This window comes from Triticum dicoccoides, chromosome 6B, assembly GCF_002162155.2.
Source record: "Triticum dicoccoides isolate Atlit2015 ecotype Zavitan chromosome 6B, WEW_v2.0, whole genome shotgun sequence".
Classification (NCBI taxonomy): Eukaryota; Viridiplantae; Streptophyta; class Magnoliopsida; order Poales; family Poaceae; genus Triticum; species Triticum dicoccoides.
Window position 1 is genome coordinate 101,107,224 of NC_041391.1, and position 7,729 is coordinate 101,114,952.

Here is a 7,729-nt window from a genome sequence, read left to right on the forward strand (position 1 = left end):
GCTAGCATGAGGGGGAAAGGCAAGCTCAACATGTTTGAATGATCCATGACAATATACTTTAACTGAGATGTGAGAAAACATAACCCATTACATTGTCTTCCTTGTCCAACATCAACTCTTTAGCATGTCATACTTAATGAGTGCTCACAATTATAAAAGATGTCTAAGATAGTATATTTATATGTGAAATCGCTCTTCCTTCAATATTCTTTCATGAATTGTTTAAATGACCAATACAATGCTTGCTATCCTTTAATAAATTTACAACCTCTACTTCTTAGATGTGAAGTCATTACTCCCCATGGGATAAGCAAATGAGACATATATAATTTCATATTGATGACATTTAACTCATTCAACCATTTACTCATAGGATATAAGTGAAGCACGCGAGTAAATGACAAACTACTTCCAAAAAGATATAAGTGAAGATCAATGAGTAGCTAAATAATTATGTAACTATGCGAAGACTCTCTTTCATTTAAGAATTTCAGATCTTAAGTACTTTATTCAAACAGCAAGCAAAACGAAATAAAATGACTTTGCAAGGATAGCACAACTCATGTGAAGAAGCAAAAACTTAGGCTCAACCTATACTAACCGATTGTTGTTGAAGAAGAAAGGTGGGATGCCTAACGGGGCTTCCCCAAGCTTAGATGTTTGAGACTTCTTGAAATAATATCTTGGGGTGCCTTGGGCATCCCCAAGCTTGAACTTTTGTGTCTCCTTAATTTCTCTCATATCATGGTTTCTCTTTTTATCAAAAGCTTCATCCACACCAAACTCAACAAGAACTCGTGAGATAGGTTAGTATAAACCAATGCAAAACCTAATCATTTTCTACTGTAAAAAATCACTAAAATTATTATTCAACATTTCATACTAAATTCCTCTTCATATTGAATACTCCTATCCTCAAATAGAATCATTAAACAAGCAAACATATGCAAACAATGCAAACATAACAGCAATCTGCCAAAACAGTACTGTCTGTAAAGAATGCAAGAGTATCAATACTCCCCTAAATCCAAAAATTAGGAGAAAAATACTACGCTGTAGAAGATTTATCATAGCTCAATATGCAAAAAGTTTCAACATTATATCATTCTCTGACTTTTCTAGGGAATTTTTGCAACAGCGGTAAACTTTCTGTTTTCAAACAGCAACATGTATACTAGCAAAATAAGCATGGTAAAGGCTATCCTTGACATTTTTATTGAAACTAAAGATGCAAAACATTATACTAAATAACAGAAGCAAATACTAACAAAATAAAATGACGCTCTAAGCAAAACACATACCATGTGGTGAATAAAAATATAGCTCCAGGTAAAGTTATCGATAGACGAAGACGAAAGAGGGGATGCCATCCGGGGCATCCCCAAGCTTAGGCTATTGGTTGTCCTTGAATATTACCTTTGGGTGCCTTGGGCATCCCCAAGCTTAGGCTCTTGCCACTCCTTATTCACTAGTCCATCGAATCCTTACCCAAAACTTGAAAACTTCACAACACAAAACTCAACAGAAAACTCGTAAGCTCCGTTAGTATAAGAAAATAAAACCACCACTTAGGTACTGTAATGAACTCATTCTAAATTTATATTGGTGTAATATCTACTGTACTCCAACTTATCTATGGTTCATACCCTCCGATACTACTCATAGATTCATCAAAATAAGCAAAGAACACATAGAAAACAGAATCTGTCAAAAACAGAACAGTCTGTAGTAATCTGTATCAAAAGTATACTTATCGAACTCCAAAAATCATACCAAATTAGGAAGTCCTAAGAAATTTGTGTACCAATCCATATCTAAAAGAATCAGATCAAAAGCGCTTTTCTGTGAATTAGAAAAACCAATTTACTGGGTGCAAAAGTTTCTGATTTTCAGCAGGATAAACACAACTATCACCGTAAGCTATCCTAAAGGTCTTACTTGGCACTTTATTGAAATAAAAGCTATAAAACATGATTACTACAGTAGCATAATCATGTGAACACATAAAAACAGTCAGGGTAAATATTGGATTGTCTCCCAACAAGCGCTTTTCTTTAATGCATTTCTAGCTAGGCATGATGATGACAATGATGCTCACATAAAAGATAAGAATTGAAACATAACGGGAACATCATGAAGCATATGACTAGAACATTTAAGTCTAACCCACTTCCTATGAATAGAGATTTTGTGAGCAAACAACTTATGGAAACAATAAGCAACTAGGATAGGAAGGTAAAACAAGCATAACTTCAAGATTTTAAGCACATAGAGAGGAAACTTGATATTATTGCAATTCCTACAAACATATGTTCCTACCTAATAATAATTTTCAGTAGCATCATGAATGAATTCAACAATATAACCAGCACCTAAAGCATTCTTTTCATGATCTATTTGCATAGAAATTTTACTACTCTCCACATAAGCAGAATTCTTCTCATTCGGAATAGTGGGAGTATCATAAGAGACTTGAATACTATAAATTGTTTCCGCATTAAAAGAGTAATGTTCAGAAAAGGGTAACCATAATCATGACAAGTTTTATAAATATAATCATCACTACTTTTTATAGCATAAGTTTCATCACAATAATCATCATAAGTAGCAACTTTGTTCTCATCATAATCGATTGAAACCTCTTCCAAGATAGTGGAATCATCACTAAATAAAGTTGCCACTCTTCCAAATCCACTTTCATAAATATTATAAGATTCAACATCCTCCAAAATAGTGGGATCTCTACTTCCTAAAGTTGACACTCTTCCAAACCCACTTTCATCAATATAATCATCATAGGTAAGAGGCATGCTATCATCATAACAACTTTGCATATCAAAACTTGGGATACAAAAAATATCATCTTCATTAAACGTAGCATCCCCAAGCTTGGGACAAATATTAATTTCAGCACATATATTCTCAAATATGTCATCCTCATCAAACATAGCTTCCCCAAGCTTGGACCCTTTCATATCATAAGCATAATCACTCTCATCATTAATAGTATGGATAGCACCAATAGTATAGCAATTATCATCATCACAATGAGTAGTAGGAGGAACATCATTTTGGAGGGATACATTTTTACCTTTGTTGCTCCTTCTTTTCCTTTTCTTCTTCACATTATGTGTGGGTTCAACCTTCTTCTTTGAGCTCTTTATTAGTGAGATTGGTTGAATAGAAAGCTCCTCTCGTTATCCGATTCATCATAAGAAATAATAGGAGGAGATTGGGAAGTATCTTCCCTTTCATTAGTATTCTCTTCATCTTCTATTTGCTTTCTTTTCTTTATGTAACTAGCGGGGTTGCCCGCGCATTTGCGCGGCTAGACTTTTATCTATAATTATTATATTTGGTAACTATATCTTGGTATTTAAAATATATTAAAATATATTTTATATTTTGAGAACTTATATTACTTTCACTTGTTTGTGTATGAGGAATTCATTTGCAAGGTGTGCCAAAAAATAGTTAGTTATACAAAAAAGAGTAATTGAATATATTTGTTATATAAAAGAGTTGTGAATATCCTCGCCAAAGGGCTATAAATGTTGATTCAGATATAATAACTATTTTTAAGTCAGTTAAAAAGTAACCACTCCCTACAAACTGTTGATGAATTATGAGTACTCGGTGGTACCGCAACTGGACCGTTGAGGAAATATGAAACTCAAATCACCTAACCTTCTAGATATCGTGTATTTTGGTATATTGTATTTTTTATTTGCGCAAATCTCATGTGACTATAAGCTAAGACATAATAACGGAATAACATTCTCGACATTTATATTGCTTAATTTCAGCATGTACCATCATAGCTGCAACATCATTTTAATTCTTTTGTATGCTATACACCACTCACGACTGTACCATATTGGAATTGCTATTTTCTTTTCCTCTTAGGTAAAAGATGTAGTGCATATATTGGACATTTTATTTCGTCCATAGATCATTCCATTGTTGGTTACTGGCATGCGGTAATAGTGAAATATTAAATGATCGATAATTTAACTATATCTCCGCTCATCTTTGACCTAGTCGAAACAATAAATTTAATATGTCTACTCAAAAATTCATCTATTTATGAAATTTGTGAAGTACATATATGAAAATCTATTTTCGAGGAAGCAAATATAAGATTTTTTATTTTAATCTTGATATGTATGCATACTCTTTTTATGTAATATATTGTTTTCTCCTAAAAACAAAAAAATGATTTTATCAAGTACTTACCTAGTTTCTAGGTAGAAAAATGTACTGTACTTACTAATAATCTTTAAGAAGCGAACGAATTAAATCAATTAATGATTGATGACACGGGCGATGATGTAACCGTTTGTAATTTTGGATGCCTACGCGGCTATACAAAACGGATTGCACAACTTGCTTTGTATGAACCAGTGTGAGCGGGATTGCTCTGGACTGGTACATCGCATCCACTCAGACGGGAATATATCCCATTCTATTTGTACGTCACGTGTTGCACTCTTTGTTCATTAGAATGTTTGCATGTAACCTTACATCCTTAAATCTTGACCATCAATATTTAACATTAATGGCCAGGAAAAATATATAATCATCTTGAACACCAAATTAGTCTCATGATATCTATTATGAAATGTATTATTGTATTATGGGTATTTGGGATTGTATTAGATCTTATCACATTTTCCTATATAGTTGGTCAAACATAACCAAGTTTGACTTAGAAGCGGCCTGTAGCTCCACAAAAACGCCAGTGTCCTAAGTGAAAAAAAAGTAACCATATTTTAGTATCAGTTGCAAAATTTCCTACATCACCTCAGAGAAAGGTTGTATATTTATATAAAATCTAAGTAATTTAATATAAAGATAGGATGCGCTCATACCATGGACCATACATTAATATAAGTGCAACTGTATGATGGTTCTTAGTAATCAGAATCCTAACATATAAAGACACCCTCATGGAGCCTAGCTAACGTTGGCAAAGAGAGGATGCATACAGCTCATTATGCAAGAGCAACATATAAAAACAGCCTACATGAGTATACTATACTTTGAGAGAGCAAACTCCTTGGTCAGCATCAAACATGAACTCTCAGGATAACTTGAGATATACACCTAAAAAGAAATAACTTCAGATATAATATGTGACTGCATCCATCAGTTAATTAAATCCCGCTCTCAGTAACAAAACATTGGCGGCTCTGCTGTTGTACTGAATGAACTGTTCATACCTTGGATTATTTCTTATGGCAGGTCTCAGATTTTAAGCTATATCTATTTCAGAACATAGGTCATTGCAACATTAAATGCACATAAACAGCTCCTTATCATCCATCATTGCAAAGCTTTTGAGAAAATCTAGTACACCCTAGAAGAAATTCAGCATAACTTTCTGATATGGATGCTGCTTATGAGCTGATCTTCAACCTTTGGTATGCAAGTAGCAACATGGAAGGGAATTTAGTGTAAATATATTGGCTACCTGAATGGTGTCTTGTTCAAGAGAATGACTTCGATCTTCCTGAGATAAAAATCATTTTCCGTAAGTAGCACATGAGTTAGGTCACATACATAGCTGCTTGTATGCAAATAGTAGAAGCAGAACACCAAGATTGATACATATGTCTGCCATGCATAACATTTTTTTCTTGCAAGTTGATAGAGCCAAGAACATGATAATTCTTATGATATAAAATCAATGTACGCATCCACTGCAGTTGAAAATTCAGCAAAAGAAAAAAAATCTTCAAATACCCAGACTTCATCGCCGCCCAACAGAACACAGGAAGGAAGCAGACTGGTTGACGATGATTGGAATAGGATAGAGAAGGTGCATAGGGCTTGGATTATCACATACCTGTGTTGAGCACATCGATGATCAAGTTGATGGGGTTGGGGCCGAACTTCTGCTGCTTTCGGGGCACACACATGGTGGATGTCTACGTTTGGTGAATCATCCACTTACCTTCCTCTCATGGACCATGGCTCAGATTTGTAATCTAGCTCTCCCATGTCCTCTGTCCAGGCCACAACAACTACTTGTTCACACATAGAAACGAAGCTAGGATTGCTGATTGTATAGTTAGTTTCAGTTCCGCAACATACTTTCTAGTTCATCAGTCTTGCTTTAAGTATCGTGCATTTGGTCATATGCCGACAGTATGTTTACCTTTTGTTAATCTTCTACTTACCTTCCCCTCATGGACCATGGCTGAGATTTGCAAGCTAGCTCTCCCACTGCCCACAGTCCAGACCACAATAGTTACTTCGCTCACACATACAAACCGAGCAAGTAAAATGTATGAAACTAAAATATCAAGTAGAGTAATATGTACTAAGACTTGGATGTTTACAAACTGTTATTGTTTGTACAACAATGTTCGAATGTACATGTCCAAAACCCTGCAAAACAAAAAAAATTCAAAATCTGAACCCTACAACTATCAATGGAGGATGAGAACATTAAATCAGTGAACATGGTATCTGCATAGTCAGGGCCACTGTCTGTAACTCATATAAATAAAAAATAAAAAATCAATCCTCTGATGAATTATTTATATATGTGAAGACATAGCTAAACTACTAAAATCAAATCCTTTGAATTAAAATCGAATATTGGCTATAGATATTGAGCAATTTTTTAAAAATCATCAAAGAGGGCATCAAATTTTCATGACACGGAGACCTTCCAGCTTCAGAAAGAGAACTAATAACTCAAAGAGAGAAGATGCATTAGAATTTACAGCAGAACAGAAAAATAGTGCAATACCTGCCAAGCCTCCTATGCTCAACACTTTGTTGCGACATCCCCAGATTGGTCTGGCCTGTTAGTGGAGAAAATCAAAGTCAGACTTGGGGATTAATTAAAGGCTAACCTGCACTGAATTATACCCATTGATGGCCATAGGAGAGAAGCTCAGCTCCAGGTATATCTCATCATGCAGGGCATGTGCATCGCGTATTTATTGCCAGGTTGAACATGCTAAATTTTCTCTCGTGATTTTGAACTGAAGTTTCTCTAGTGATTTTGAACTGAAGCTTCGCTCGCGGTTCATATTCATCCTCCAATGTCGCCCGTCCCCCTGTACTCTAATCTGTCACGGAAGTCGCGGTCTGACCTGAGAATGTGTGGACGGCAAGGAAGCGTACTTGAGCGGCTGGACACCAAGAGAAAGAAGAGGCGGCAGCGATGCGGTTCACCGGAAGATGCGGCGGTGGATGATATCGCCATGGTCGTGGATGGGATAGTGACGCGACGGAGAACTGCAGGCATGCCGCTGACGGGAAGAGGCAGCCATGGATGAGATCATGGGAGGATCTCCTTTTCGATCGTGGGATGATCTTGTTTCCATGACCCTTAGGAGTTGCCTGGAATTTTGGCTTAGCTTCCGATCTAGTAATAACTAAAATATTGATCTGTTTTTTTCTTTGAGACAATCTCTACTCCTAATGGAGCAGTTGGTAGTCTCGCTTCCAGGTTTTTTTTCGTCCCACCACTTTCGTCCGGGTTTTTTTCGTAGGTTAACCGTCGTAGATTTTTTTTGATGTTGGTTTCTTATTCACCGGTTTATTTACCCCTCAGCTCTTTCCTTGCAAATCAGCACTTTCCAAACGTGCACGCAATCACGGATCTAAATTTACTAACTTATCCAAATCAACCGATACCTTCCATTATTGCAAATTTCTTTAGGAAACAAATAATAGATTTTAAGGAAACAAATAAAATATTTTAAAGATG

At 35.6% G+C, this 7,729-nt stretch overlaps 1 long non-coding RNA gene across 1 annotated transcript; it reads right to left on the reverse strand.

Moving 5' to 3' along the window:
- Positions 1 to 5,364: 5,364 nt before the first annotated feature.
- Positions 5,365 to 6,979, reverse strand: LOC119325519. The gene is made up of 3 exons (XR_005157564.1): positions 6,883 to 6,979; positions 6,761 to 6,815; positions 5,365 to 6,393 (listed from the first exon to the last, which is right to left on the reverse strand). It is a non-coding gene; the product is annotated as an uncharacterized LOC119325519 (long non-coding RNA).
- Positions 6,980 to 7,729: the final 750 nt, after the last annotated feature.